The sequence below is a fragment of the Oncorhynchus nerka genome, linkage group LG25 (genome assembly GCF_034236695.1).
Source record: "Oncorhynchus nerka isolate Pitt River linkage group LG25, Oner_Uvic_2.0, whole genome shotgun sequence".
Lineage (NCBI taxonomy): Eukaryota > Metazoa > Chordata > Actinopteri > Salmoniformes > Salmonidae > Oncorhynchus > Oncorhynchus nerka.
Genome location: NC_088420.1, coordinates 39,110,014 through 39,125,690, shown reverse-complemented (window position 1 = coordinate 39,125,690; position 15,677 = coordinate 39,110,014). Strand labels below are relative to the sequence as shown.

Sequence of the window (15,677 nt, the reverse complement as noted above, 5' to 3'; positions counted from 1 at the left end):
GTCCTTTAGGGTCCTGGTGAAGGTCGGCACTGCGGCCTTGTATAGGTGGACCTGGTCTTAAAAGCTGTGGAGTGGTGGGCCAGGTAAACATTTGGTTTTGAGGCACAGTCACAGGAAATACTTTCGTTTACCCCCTGTATGGTAGCAGGGCGGAAGTCTTTTCGTGGTAGCAGGGTGAAAGTCTTTTCGTGGTAGCATATATATATATTACGCAAACACGGGCGAGAGACGACAAGCAAGCAGATGTGTTTTTGTTACAATGATAATTTATTAAATGTAAAATATCTTTAGCACAGATTAACAATCACACACTTCCATCTATTGTGAACGCCATGGGGTTGGAAATAAACATTCCACAAGGATCAACAAAAGCACACAGTCCTGTTGGAGTCCTATCTTCTCCTTCATGGCATAGATAGATCTTCATGTTAGACTGTTATCTCAGACAGGCTGGGTCCTAGGGCTGAGGCAAATCTCATATACTGGTCCTAGTTTCAGTGACCCTTTTATCATGTAAGCTTGTTCTGTAGCCTACACAGTTCCAATTCTTGATCTATAAAAAAAGAACAAAACCACACCACAATCCATTTCCCCTGTCTGCTCTCTACACCAGAGTAAAGGAGTATGCTCTCCGGCGATAGTTGTGGACGCAGCCACTTAACCAGGCTTTAGTTGGTAACACTGTACAGATTGGATTGCCTCTCTGCTTTGCTTCAACCCTTCCCACATCAACACAACTGAACAGAACCTTGACCAGAACGGTTCGACCACAGTAAGAATGACAGTTAAAGGAACAGAAGAGAACCACCCACAGGAGTAAGAAAACTGTACGACTTTACACGTTGTCCAGGATATCATCGTCTGGTTCTTTTTTATTATTCTCTTTTCATTTTTTTAATTACTTTTTTTTATAGTTGATTTTCAGCACATGCCATATGAGAAGTTTGGGATTATAAAAGTACCTGAAAGAAGTGCTAGAGTTTCAGCATGCATAGCTGTTTGATATTTACATGTTCTTATGTACAGGACAGGACAGGACGGGATGGGACAAAAACAGACTGCTCTACAGTACTGGGTGTATTTACAGGTCAGGGGTCAGGGGTTAGAGGTCAATTACATAACTACAGACGTCTGGGTAAAGTGTCACGCATATTATCAGAGACAGAATGACAGAGCACAACCTTGAAGAGGCAGAAAGAAAACATGTTTTTTCAGACCAGTTTTTTTTCTCTGGTACAATAACCCTATGCTAACAAATAGCACAATGCTTGTTTTATTATTGTTGTAGTATACAAGCAGAGTGATTGGACATGGTTAAAGATCACCACAGTAACATGTTATACTATGAAGATAACGCCAAATAACTGAGATACAGTAAACTGCTTCAACACTACTATCTCTGTTCTCTCCCACCTTGCTTTTCAATACAAATACCTTTAGCTGTTTTCGGAGGAAAAAAAACTAACCCTCTTTTCTCCACAATTTCCTGGTATCCAATTGGTAGTTACAGTCTTGTCCCATTGCTTCATTTCCCGTATTTACTCGGGAGAGGCAAAGCTCGAGAGCCATGCGTCCTCCGAAACACGACCCCGCCAGACCACACTGCTTCTTGACACACTGCTCGCTTAACCCGGAAGTCAGCCGCACCAATGTGTCGGAGGAAACACCATACAGCTGGCGAACAAAGTCAGCGTGCATGTGCCCGGCCGTCACAAGGAGTCTCTAGAGCACGATGAGACAAGGACATCCCAGCCGGCCTAACCCTCCCCTAACTCGGACAATGCTGGGCCAATTGTGTGCCGCCTCATGGGTCTCCCGGCTGTGATACAGCCCGGGATCGAACCCGGATCTGTACTGATGCCTCTAGCATTGTGATGCAGTGCCTTAGACCGCTGCGCCACTCGGGAGGCCCGAATTGTGTCTGTTTAACCGTTAAATGTTGCACAATACTTTCCAAAGTATATTTTCATTATTTTGAAAATTGGAAGACATAAATGTGATCCGGGACCAGTTTCCAGAGCAGTGAGGGTTCTGGCCAGACAGGGTCAGGTTACTACTGCTGATTTAGTGCCTGTTTTTCCATCTCTTAAAGCATATAGATTCTCCCTATGCAGAGGTTGGGTTTCTGTGTGTGTAAATGTATTGGAAACGCTCTGGTTGGCTAGGACCCTGCTACATTTTTAGCATATTGCGGGAGTGATTTTAGTCTTTTCCCTATTCCCTCTTTTCAGTTCTGGTTATTTGTGTACTGTCTAGGGGACAGTTGGTGTAACCCTCTCCTCTCCACTCACCAGTGTGTGGTGGTCAGGTCGGTCTAACACGAACATAACAACCCTAAGAAAACGGAGCCATTTCTCTGTAAAACTATGTATTTCAGAATCAGAATTGACATTGACAAGATACTAGTATAAAACCAGAAAGAGACATTGGTTGGTCAACGCCTAAAATGTAAAGGTATTATCTATAATTTACATGATTATACAACACATCTGTTGGGTTACTGTACATGCCTGGAGTGAATGAGTGGGTGTGTCTGTGAGAGTGTATAAGAGTGTTTAAATCAGAGAGCGTATGTGTGCGTGCGTGTGTGTGAGTGTGAAGTTTGTGTGAGGTTTGTGTGTGCATGTCTTTGACCAAGCCCATTCTCCTGCTCTCTCTCTCTCTCTCTTCCTGTGATAGATAGACACAGACAGACAGACAGACAGACAGACAGACAGACAGACAGACAGACAGACAGACAGACAGACAGACAGACAGACAGACAGACAGACAGACAGACAGACAGACAGACAGACAGACAGACAGACAGACAGACAGACAGAATGAGTGGGTGTGTCTGTGAGAGTGTATAAGAGTGTTTAAATCAGAGAGCGTGTGTGTGCGTGCGTGTGTGTGAGTGTGAAGTTTGTGTGAGGTTTGTGTGTGCATGTCTTTGACCAAGCCCATTCTCCTTCTCTCTCTCTCTCTCTCTTCCTGTGATAGATAGACACAGACAGACAGACAGACAGACAGACAGACAGACAGACAGACAGACAGACAGACAGACAGACAGACAGACAGACAGACAGACAGACAGACAGACAGACAGACAGACAGACAGACAGACAGACAGACAGACACTGGTGGAGGGTGGTTCAGCTTGTTAATGTCTAATCTCATCAGGTTTATCTATTACAGGGGTCACCAGGTCAAGTAGTGAGAGGGCAGCGCTAAACACCAAGAAGATAACCCCTGTGTACACACACTCACTCTCTCCTCAATTCTCCTTTCCTCCCTTTCTCTCTGCTGTGTGCACAGTTTCCCTCAGAGCACACAGAGTCCACAGCTGTGCAGTGTAGTATTTTCAGGTCAGGTGTAAATCATTCCAATGTATTGCTTGACCACCCTTTACCTAAAACAGTGTGAAAACGAGGACCTTGGAAGCAGAGGGAAATGAGCAGGCAAATATATTCCATCTTCCAATGAGTTTGTGTGTAGGTCTCTAAAGCAAATACCTTAACTGAGAGCTAAATGATGTGCCACCCTGCTTTTGAAGCGTGCATGTCTGGGTCTGGGTGTCTGTTAGACACTGACTGACATTTGTAAGCCTTTGATATGCCAGTCCTGTGAGGTGTGTAGAGTTATCAGTGTGCTGGCAGGGAGGGAGACAGCAGAGAGATGCAGTTGTTTCATCTGCTGTTTCTAACTGCCTCAATCTGCTACTACCAACACTGAGTAGGAAGTTTGTTTAGTGTGTCTGTATTTCTCAATGAGAGTGTGTAAGTGTGCATGCACTTTATTCTGTGAATGGGTGTGTGTGAGAGTGTGTCTTTCTAGATTTTAATGAGTGTCAGTGTGTGTGCGCGCCGGAGCAGTTTGGGCATTTTTCAGTATGTGTGTCTATTCCTGTGTTAAGCTCTGCCAGCTTGGACTGCTGATGCTAAAATGAGTCTCAATGAGGCTGGGCCTTTGAAGTGGGTGTATATTAGTGTGTGTGTGTGTGTGTGTGTGTGTGTGTGTGTGTGTGTGTGTGTGTGTGTGTGTGTGTGTGTGTGTGTGTGTGTGTGTGTGTGTGTGTGTGTGTGTGTGTGTGTACAGGCTTTTGCTGCTGTGCTGTGCCAGTGCACTGCACTAAACAGTGCTCTGCAGTCTTTCATCAGTGCTCTCCACCAGTCTCATTTGTAGATAAATAGCAGTGAGCCAGGGATAACTATTTAATGTGTGTCTATAGAAGTCAGCTCCGGAACAGTCTCTTCTCTTCTCACAACGTCACAGCAGCTTTTAGCCAGCAGCAGGGCTATATGAAAGATCCCTCTGAGTGCCTGACTTCTGGCTGTAATTCTCTCTGACGTCTGTTTCAAATGCTGTGGAATCTCTCTTCCTGTCGCTCTCTCTCTCCTTCTCGTTCCCCCTCTCCACTCCTAATTACCGACTGTGACGGTAATTAGGGAGGCATGTCTCAGTACAGTTTGACTACAGACTACGGAATACTGGATTTGAGATGTTAAACTGAGAAATACAGAAGTAATTTCCCACTTAATTAGAGAGTATAGGGTAGGGAGGGTTGTCTGTTGTCTGAGAGAAGAGGGATGGGTAAGGGGCAGTGGGGTTTACGAGTGTGTGCATGCATGTATATAGTGTGTGTGTGTGTGTGTGTGTGTGTGTGTGTGTGTGTGTGTGTGTGTGTGTGTGTGTGTGTGTTTACAAGAGCACTAATTCTCAACATATTACTCTTAAGGGGTGTATACCTCTCTTTACCCTGGCAAACCTCTGAAATAAAAGCCAAATGTCTGACTTCCCTCATAAATCCCTAGATGATGTGAACATAAACAGATGTGTAATCATCACATATATACTGTATGTTCTCTTATACAGTCTATTTATAGAACCCTCTGGCTCTCCACTGCAATGAGAAGAGCTGCTCCCTCCTCCCCAGTCTAGAACACCGTGGGTCACATCTTCTGTCCAGAAAACAGCCCTTGCGGTGCGCAAACCTCCACAAAATAACATCCAAATATTGCAGCTATAGAGATTGCAAGTCCAACATATGTTGATGTGTTTGCTTTAAATTTGAATGAACAGTTGTCACCATCCCATGGAGATTGTGGCGTTCTAAAATTGTATATATATTTTTTTTTGCGGAGATCTGTGCTGTTTTGTGGACAGTTAGCATTGTATTTACCACATATACATCAGCATGCACTCTGGATAGTTAGCAGTCCTGTTCACACACAATATAGAAATAAATATATGTATATAAATATATATACAGGGCCATGGTCCCCATGGTAACACTGTCCCATTATTATGGGCTGTGGCAGAGAGGGGTGTCTCTGGGGTTTATCCTCTCGATATCTCTATCTGTCTCTCTCCATTTGTATGGAGTTCCTCCTCTGTCTCGTACAGATGCTCTGGGGTCATGCAGGAAAGATGGTGGGGGGGTCGCTGAGCCCAGATGTGTGTTTATTCTGGTGGAGGTCTTGGCAGCATCTTTAGAGTGGCAGGATCTCATTTGTCTCTTGGCAGACGGGAGGGTTTCTGTGTATCTCTCTGATGGTCCTCTCCTCCCACAAAGATAATGTTGATCAGGGTCCTCCATGTTGTGTGTGTATCTCTCTCTCACTCTTTCTCTCTGTCTGTGAGTTCACAGCAACAGGGGTCAGCCACCACAGTGTACTGTGCAGTATCTCCGGAGCTGGAGGGTTTCGGAGGCATGTACTTCAACAACTAATTCTGCTGCCTACCCTCCCCCCCAGCCCAAAGACCAGGCCACTGCAGCCAGCCTGTGGGAGCTAAGCGAGCGCCTGGTCTCAGAGAGGCCATCGGGCCAACAGGCCGTCTGATGGACATTCCCACTGACTATCAACAGCCTCATCAGGACTAGAGGAGCGAGGAGGACTAGCCAATCAGGAATGGAGGGGGAGGGAGTGGAGATGAAAACCAATCACGTTTGTACATTGAGTGGACTGTAGAAAGCTGCCAAACTTTTGAACTGGACCCGTCACATCACTAAGGAGTAAAATACATGTACAAATTCATCTTATCTAATAGCTACACTGTGGCTACAGGTTGAACTGTGGTAGTTTAACACTAAAGGGAGAGGAGAAGAGAGACGGTCCGAGGGGCAACACATCCCCTCTGACTGTCTTTGTGGCAGGGAGAGTTCACCAGTTCCAGCCAAAGTGGGCCTGTGTTTTTCACTCCAGTGTGTTGCCACCTGCATCCCACACTGTGTATCTTCCCTCTGTGTCTCTAGTCTCCTCCTGTATATATATATTCTATGTCTGTCTACAGAGATATAGGGAGTGGTGAGTATCATTGTGCTAGTTTAGGGGGATTGAAGGGGGGTAGGAGAAATAAGGAGGTGTAATGTAATGCCTATATACATAGAGGTATAGTTTCGTGGCTATATACAGACGCAGTAGTTTTGTTTCATACGAGGCCCTACTGTATATTATTTACATTCACATCATGGGCTAAATGGGACTCACTGTCATCACTTCTCCCCTCTACAGTATCCGTCTACAGTTAAAGACCTCCAACCTACATATTATTACATAGAATACTCTACAAAATGCTATTTACAATGAGGAGGTACTGTATCTTTGTCATGTTGAGTCAGAATTGCGTCCGTAGCTACTGGTGATGCCAGAGGAAGAGGGAATCCAGGAGTTTTAGTAGTTGAATCAAACATGAAGTCTTTTTCTTGGGTGTTAGGTTTTGTTGTAATTTGTTTCTGTCAATCATCTCGTCATGAAAGACAAAGTGTTGGGTGACTGGGTCTGTCTGGACTTCTGTACAGGGACTGTCGGTTGGTTTATGGGTGGTTTGGAGACGTTGTGTGGACGTTGTGCTTTGTCGCAGTCCGGTGCCATGGAGCGACGTTGGTAAGACATCACCATTCCTCTGTCATGGTTTCTGTAAAGAATAGGAAGAGAGAGGACTCATTAAAGACTGTTTGTTGTAGTATGTATGTGTCTGTGGTCATTTCAATACTTGCACACAGTTGACAGGATCATATTGAAAGGAATCAAGACGAGTGTACATATTAGGGAGAAGGGGACTAATCAGAATTGGCCTAGAAAGGCTGCTTCTTGTGGTCAGTGAGCAGCACAGCGCCCTTTGACCCGGAACTACTCTCCACCAGGAAGAAAAGAAGAAACCACATAGAAAAAGTGGTAAACAAGTTCAGTCCCCAAAAACTATTTTCACTAAATCAAAGGAATTTGTGTTAGAGGTTTAATGGTGCTTGTATTTAAACCAAAGTAGATAATTTAGGATTGTGCTATATATCAGTTGGGGTCTCTATAAGCATCCATATGATGTCCTAAACCTAGCATTAAAGTACATCCTTGTAGCTGTGTGGGCTAATAATAAAAATATTTGCCTTGGTGTAAGTTGAGCCAATGTAAGAGTTTTCTTCCCAGGTGTAATGCAAGTAACAACAGGGCCTGTGTTAAAATAATTTTAAAAAGTACAAAGTGTTAAGTGTTAAGCCTGTGTTAAAAGTGGATTAAAATACAAAAATTACTTGTGATTTTGTTGAATTGTGTTTGGCAAATGAAGAGACACGGTTTTAAAAAGGTAGTGGTGATATTTAATTCACTACAATTAAATTAGTAAGTGGCTCAACTTACCCTGTCCTGCGGCCCAAACCCGCGGGAAATTGTGCCAAGAGACCACTTTTTTTGGACAAGCTATGTTTACATGAATTCTGATTATTTCCAGGGATACACAAAATCCTGAAATATATATAGATATCGTTGTATATTTCCTTTGAAGGAGTGATGCTGAATGTAAAAAAATAAACCCTCAACTTACCCCATTCTCCCCTAATATATACAAATCAAATGTATTTATAAGGCCCTTTTTACATCATCAGATTTCACAAAGTGAGTATACACAAACCCAGCCAAAAACCCCAAACAGCAAGCAATTCATATGTAGAAGCACAATGAACTGTTCTGTTCTAATATGTACACCACAGCGGTCTTGTTGCTGCTCTTGCACACACAAACACAAACACCCAAGGAATTGAGGACAGGGAGATTTAGAGCAATTTATGAAGGAATCTCTCACTAGGATAGAGAAGAAACAACACACCGTCCATCCCCTAAGCTCTACAATTCTTTTTAGAAATGATTCTTTTTTGGGTGTGTGGGGGCATGTAAGGACCGGCTGCAACACACACTATCCCCAGGGAGAGGGAGGGAGAGGGATACAGGAGGACGAGGTACACCCAGTTATAGATCCAGCACCCCCTTCTGTGGCCCCTAGGGGCAGTAGTGCTACAGCTGAGCCCCTTGCACCCATCTTCCTCTGCTCTCAAACTGGTAAGAAGCAGCAAGCTGAGACTCTCTCTTACACCCCTCTCCCCTCTATACACACAACATGCACACACACACACACACATACAGTACTGATCATTTGATTTGATTGATGCATGTCACTGAGCCCCTTCAGAGAAGAAGTGAGTGAGACATCAACAGCATATAAGCCCCTCGCTATAACCAGTCAATGACAGAGAGAGAGAGAGAGAGAGAGAGAGAGAGAGAGAGAAAGAGAGAGTGAGATGCTGGGCAGACAACAAACAAAGAGGAAACAGCATTAAGATGTCCTCTGGGAGTGCATCGCTGCCGTGGATCTATGATTGTGTTTGTTTGCATGTGTGGGTGTGGGTGCGTGTGTTCTGACTGTAGAGGGAGGTTCCTGCCTGGCTTTCATACAAAGCCTTATTGATCAGGCCCTATCGGAATCATCTGATAGTTAATCAATACATTACACTTCCTCCCAACGCTTAGAGAACAGAGGAAAGGAGAAGAGAGGAAAGGAGAGGAGAGGAGAAGAGAGGAAAGCATTCGTCTCTGAGGAAGACCTTGATCCTTTGACTCACCCGAGGCCCCTCAGTCTCTCTTTCTCTCTCCTCTCTCTACCTCTCCCTCCCACCATCCCTCTATTTATCTCTCATTGTGGTTGAATGCATTTTTTTTAACGTGTGATTAATAATTCAAACATGCTTGTGGGAATTCATCAATGTGTGCAAAAATATGATTTGTGATCCTTTACATCCTTTACATTCATACACTGATCATGCTCTGAGATGTAGAATCATGAATCATCCTTTGCATTCATACACTGATCATGCTCTGAGATGTAGAATCATGAATCATCCTTTGCATTCATACACTGATCATGCTCTGAGATGTAGAATCATGAATCATCCTTTACATTCATACACTGATCATGCTCTGAGATGTAGAATCATGAATCATCCTTTACATTCATACACTGATCATGCTCTGAGATGTAGAATCATGAATCATCCTTTGCATTCATACACTGATCATGCTCTGAGATGTAGAATCATGAATCATCCTTTGCATTCATACTCTGATCATGCTCTGAGATGTAGAATCATGAATCATCCTTTGCATTCATACACTGATCATGCTCTGAGATGTAGAATCATGAATCATCCTTTGCATTCATACACTGATCATGCTCTGAGATGTAGAATCATGAATCATCCTTTGCATTCATACACTGATCATGCTCTGAGATGTAGAATCATGAATCATCCTTTGCATTCATACACTGATCATGCTCTGAGATGTAGAATCATGAATCATCCTTTGCATTCATACACTGATCATGCTCTGAGATGTAGAATCATGAAAATGAAAATATATTTTATAAATGAGGCCAAGATACTTCCCATCATGCTTCTGAAGAGTAGATGCAGATCAGAAGAGAATCCAATACATACTGAATATCAATATGATTTATACAATTAAAAATAGGAAACTAAAATATAGCATACAAACATTTAGACATTAACAATTTGTTAAATTAATGTTTCTCTATATTGCAATGTAATGTGTACTGGCTGACTGCTATTTTCCCTTTTCGTTTTTTTATTTCCCATAAGATTCATTTCCCTCCTCATATTTATGGGCGGATTGATTTGAATACGTCTGTGTTGCTTATATTGGTAGTATTGACATCTGGAACGCCATGCTGCCATTTGAAACGGATATATTTAATGATCACAATCAATGTTAAAGCCCTCTATGGACAAGACTAACTCGATACATATCTACTGAGAGGGAGAAAATATACTCTACTCTCTCTCTCTCTCTCTCTCTCTCTCTCTCTCTCTCTCTCTCTCTCTCTCTCTCTCATATTAAAATGAATGATATTTATTAAGTGCTATTGTAGAGTAATTCAATTGTTGTCAATCAAGCAAGCCTGTGTATTTACACAAGTTTCAGAATATCCCGTCATCCCTAAAAATATCAGTTTTTGTGAAAGTGCTTATTGGACAAAAACCTCATTTCATTTAACTCGTGTAATGTTTGAAATAAAATATGCAATTTACAGCCATGAACCATAATTATGTTAAAATATCGACATGACAATATTGAATTGTGTAGTTGATTAAACAGCGTTATTAATGGCATAATGATGGGATGTTGGTCTTTATTTATCCTGCTGTCTGCCCCTTTACATTCTGCTGATGTGTGCAGAAAGCTGCCTCAGTAACTATAGTGTGTGTGGGGGGGTATGAGATAGAGATCTGGGCCGAGGCTGTGCGTGTGTGTGTGTGTGTGTGTGTGTGTGTGTGTGTGTGTGTGTGTATGGGGCGTTGGCGTTTACTGCAGTGGGACTGTCCCCTGTAACTCTGCCAGATGCTTTTCTCTGACATGTAAATACCTGAGGTGGAACAGCACATCACCAGCTAGACCTTAACCAGACTCACACCACACAGTCACACACAAACTATGTCAATACAATGTCTCCTCAATGAAATGATCCAGTACAGCGTTACCATGTTCTAGTTTTCGGAATCTAGCATGATCCAAGAGAAAGAGGAGAGAGCGAGCAAGAAAGAGCGTGTGTGTGTGTGTGTGTGTGTGTGTGTGTGTGTGTGTGTGTGAGTGAATATGTGCATGCGTGAGGTTGAGATTGGTGAGGATATTCTAGAGGAGCCCATATGTTTAGTCCCAGGGTGTTCTGGCACTCCTTGTACAGGCTGCGTTTAACACTGCTATGTGGTTGTGTGATTGGGGTAATATTCTACAGAAATGAACATGTAACAGTCAATAGACGAAGAGTTTCTTTCCAAAACGCTTTATCCACCAACATTTCACATTTGTGTTCTTTCACCAGAAATGATTGCTTCATGTGTGTGTAAAATATTATGTTCTCAGATTATTTCCCCTACATTTTAGTTGTGTATGAAAATGTTTTTTTTTTTTTGCAAAACACTATATATCCATTGGTTAGCTGGAATGGAATGTTCGTGTCTCGTATATTTGACTGATGTGGTTGTGTCACCTAGCTATCTTAAGATAAAGGTATCTGGAATTTAAGGGAACATTCTTTTACTTAAGCTTTGAGAGCACCATGGTTATTTCCCCCTAGATATATTGCTGTGTGCTATCCAGAACTTCCTCTGTCTCTATATCTGAGGCTGAACATGGCACCTGGGAGGACATAGCTCCTGTAGAAACCCCCGGTGTGTCCTCACTAGACAGCATGACCTTGTAAACCATCAGTTATTCTATTCACCCCTTTGTACGAGAGGAATAGAGGGGAGAGGGAGAGGAAGAGAGAAATAAAGAGAGCGAGGGAGAAAGAGAGTAGAGGAAGGTGGATAGAGAAAGAACTGCTGCTTGTCATGGCTTTCAAACATGGAGAAAAATGAGCACTTGGGCTGAAGTACAATTATTAGGCTCTGTCTACAGATTCATCACACTGAATAGAATGAGGGAGGAAGAGAGCAGGGGAAGGAAAGGCTAAGAAAGAGAAGGTATAGGGAAAATGTAGAGGGAGACAAACAAAGAATGAGGAATAGGGGGAATAAGAGGCTGAGAAAGATGTCAGCAAGGCAGAAACACATGAGGGAGAGAAAGGAGAACAAGTAAGTGAAAGTGGAATGGGGGAAAAAAGTGTGTGAGAACAGGAGAGAAAGAGAGAGTTCAGGGGGAGCAGAAAAAGAGAAAAGTGAGGGAGAGAGGAGGGCGCGGGAGCAAGTGTGTTAGAGAGAGGTAGCGGGAGGTAAAATGAAATAAGAGGATTTGTAGGGGCTGTGGTCGGTGGCAGTAATAAAGCCTGCTAATCTGGAGGAGTACGCTTGGCTGCTCACACACCCTCTCTCCTACGCTCCACTTTACCAGCGGGCCAAGCCAAGGTCACACACACAGTGTATGAGACAAGCACAGGTCAAATGGGGGAACTAAAACACTTCCGGGCGGTGTGTGTGTGTGTGTGTGTGTGTGTACCGTAACTTGTTCACATAAACTGTTCTCTACTACCATACCTTGTTCATGAACTGTTCTCTACATCTGTACCTTGTTCATGAACTGTTCTCTACCACTGTACCTTGTTCATGAACTGTTCTCTACTACCGTACCTTGTTCATGAACTGTTCTCTACCACTGTACCTTGTTCATAAACTGTTCTCTACTACCGTACCTTGTTCATGAACTGTTCTCTACTACCGTACCTTGTTCACATAAACTGTTCTCTACTACCGTACCTTGTTCATGAACTGTTCTCTACTACCGTACCTTGTTCATGAACTGTTCTCTACCACTGTACCTTGTTCATGAACTGTTCTCTACTACCGTACCTTGTTCATGAACTGTTCTCTACTACCGTACCTTGTTCACATAAACTGTTCTCTACTACCGTACCTTGTTCATGAACTGTTCTCTACTACTGTACCTTGTTCATGAACTGTTCTCTACTACCGTACCTTGTTCACATAAACTGTTCTCTACTACCGTACCTTGTTCATGAACTGTTCTCTACTACCGTACCTTGTTCACATAAACTGTTCTCTACTACCGTACCTTGTTCATGAACTGTTCTCTACTACCGTACCTTGTTCATGAACTGTTCTCTACTACCGTACCTTGTTCACATAAACTGTTCTCTACTACCATACCTTTTTCACATGAACTGTTCTCTACCACTGTACCTTGTTCATGAACTGTTCTCTACTACCGTACCTTGTTCATGAACTGTTCTCTACTACCGTACCTTGTTCATGAACTGTTCTCTACCACTGTACCTTGTTCACATAAACTGTTCTCTACTACCGTACCTTGTTCATGAACTGTTCTCTACCACTGTACCTTGTTCATGAACTGTTCTCTACCACTGTACCTTGTTCATAAACTGTTCTCTACCACTGTACCTTGTTCATGAACTGTTCTCTACTACCGTACCTTGTTCATTAACTGTTCTCTACCACCGTACCTTGTTCACATAAACTGTTCTCTACTACCGTACCTTGTTCATGAACTGTTCTCTACATCTGTACATTGTTCACATAAACTGTTCTCTACTACCGTACCTTGTTCATGAACTGTTCTCTACATCTGTACCTTGTTCACATAAACTGTTCTCTACTACCGTACCTTGTTCATGAACTGTTCTCTACCACTGTACCTTGTTCATGAACTGTTCTCTACCACTGTACCTTGTTCATAAACTGTTCTCTACCACTGTACCTTGTTCATGAACTGTTCTCTACTACCGTACCTTGTTCATTAACTGTTCTCTACTACCGTACCTTGTTCACATAAACTGTTCTCTACTACCGTACCTTGTTCATGAACTGTTCTCTACCACTGTACCTTGTTCACATAAACTGTTCTCTACTACCGTACCTTGTTCATGAACTATTCTCTACTACTGTACCTTGTTCATGAACTGTTCTCTACTACCGTACCTTGTTCATGAACTGTTCTTTACCACTGTACCTTGTTCATGAACTGTTCTCTACTACCGTACCTTGTTCACATAAACTGTTCTCTACTACCGTACCTTGTTCATGAACTGTTCTCTACTACCGTACCTTGTTCACATAAACTATCCTCTACCACTGTACCTGGTTCACATAAACTGCACCTTGTTCACAAACTGTTCTTTACATCTGTACATTGTTCAAATAAACTGTTCTCTACTACTGTACCTAGTTCACATAAACTGTTCTCTACTACCGTACCTTGTTCACATACACTTTCCTCTACCAGTGTACCTTGTTCACATATGCTATCCTCTACCACTGTACCTTATTCACATAAACTGTTCTCTACTACTGTACCTTGTTCACATAAACTGTTCTCTACTACCATACCTTGTTCATGAACTGTTCTCTACATCTGTACCTTGTTCTCATAAACTGTTCTCTACCACCGTACCTGGTTCACATAAACTGTACCTTGTTCACAAACTGTTCTCTACATCTGTACCTTGTTCAAATAAACTGTTCTCTTCTACTGTACCTTGTTCACATAAACTGTTCTGTACTACTGTACATTGTTCATGAAATATTCTCTACTACTGTACCGTGTTCACATAAACTGTTCTCTACTACTCTACATTGTTCATGAACTGTTCTCTACTACTGTACCTTCTTCACATAAACTGCTCTCTGCTACTGTGCCCTGTTCACATAAAGTATCCTCTACCACTGTACCTTGTTTACATAAACCGCTCTCTACTCCTGTACCATGTTCACATAAACTGTTCTCTACTACCGTACCTTGTTCACATAAACTGTTCTCTACTACTGTACTTTGTTCACAACTATCCTCTACCACTGTACCTTGTTCACATAAACTGGTCTCTACTCCTGTACCTTGTTCACAAACGGTTCTCTACTCCTGTACCTTGTTCACATAAACTGTTCTCTACCCCTGTACCTTGTTCACATAAACTGTTCTCTACCACTGTACCTTGTTCACATAAACTGGTCTCTACTCCTGTACCTTGTTCACATATACTGTTCTCTACCCCTGTACCTTGTTCACATAAACTGGTCTCTACTCCTGAACCTTGTTCACATAAACTGTTCTCTACCCCTGTACCTTGTTCACATAAACTGGTCTCTACTCCTGTACCTTGTTCACATAAACTCGTCTCTACCCCTGTACCTTGTTCACATAAACTGGTCTCTACTCCTGTACCTTGTTCACATAAACTGGTCTCTACTCCTGTACCTTGTTCACATATACTCTTCTCTACTACTGTACATTGTTCACATAAACTGGTCTCTACTCCTGTACCTTGTTCACATAAACTGTTCTCTACCCCTTTACCTTGTTCAAATAAACTGTTCTCTACCCCTGTACCTTGTTCACATAAACTGTTCTCTACCCCTGTACCTTGTTCACATAAACTGTTCTCTACTACCGTACCTTGTTCACATAAACTGTTCTCTACCCCTGTACCTTGTTCACATATACTGTTCTCTACCCCTGTACCTTGTTCACATAAACTGGTCTCTACTCCTGAACCTTGTTCACATAAACTGTTCTCTACCCCTGTACCTTGTTCACATAAACTGGTCTCTACTCCTGTACCTTGTTCACATAAACTCGTCTCTACCCCTGTACCTTGTTCACATAAACTGGTCTCTACTCCTGTACCTTGTTCACATAAACTGGTCTCTACTCCTGTACCTTGTTCACATATACTCTTCTCTACTACTGTACATTGTTCACATAAACTGGTCTCTACTCCTGTACCTTGTTCACATAAACTGTTCTCTACCCCTGTAACTTGTTCAAATAAACTGTTCTCTACCCCTGTACCTTGTTCACATAAACTGTTCTCTACCCCTGTACCTTGTTCACATAAACTGATCTCTACTACCGTACCTTGTTCACATAAACTGTTCTCTA

General features: G+C 42.5%; 1 protein-coding gene across 1 annotated transcript in view; it reads right to left on the bottom strand.

Moving 5' to 3' along the window:
* Positions 1 to 246: 246 nt before the first annotated feature.
* Positions 247 to 15,677, bottom strand: part of LOC115118919 (transcription factor Maf-like) — a 95,383-nt gene continuing 79,952 nt past the window's right edge. Inside the window, exon 3 of the mRNA XM_065009777.1 lies at positions 247 to 6,897. The gene's annotated coding sequence lies outside the window, so the exon portion shown is untranslated. The remainder of the gene's footprint in view (positions 6,898 to 15,677) is intronic.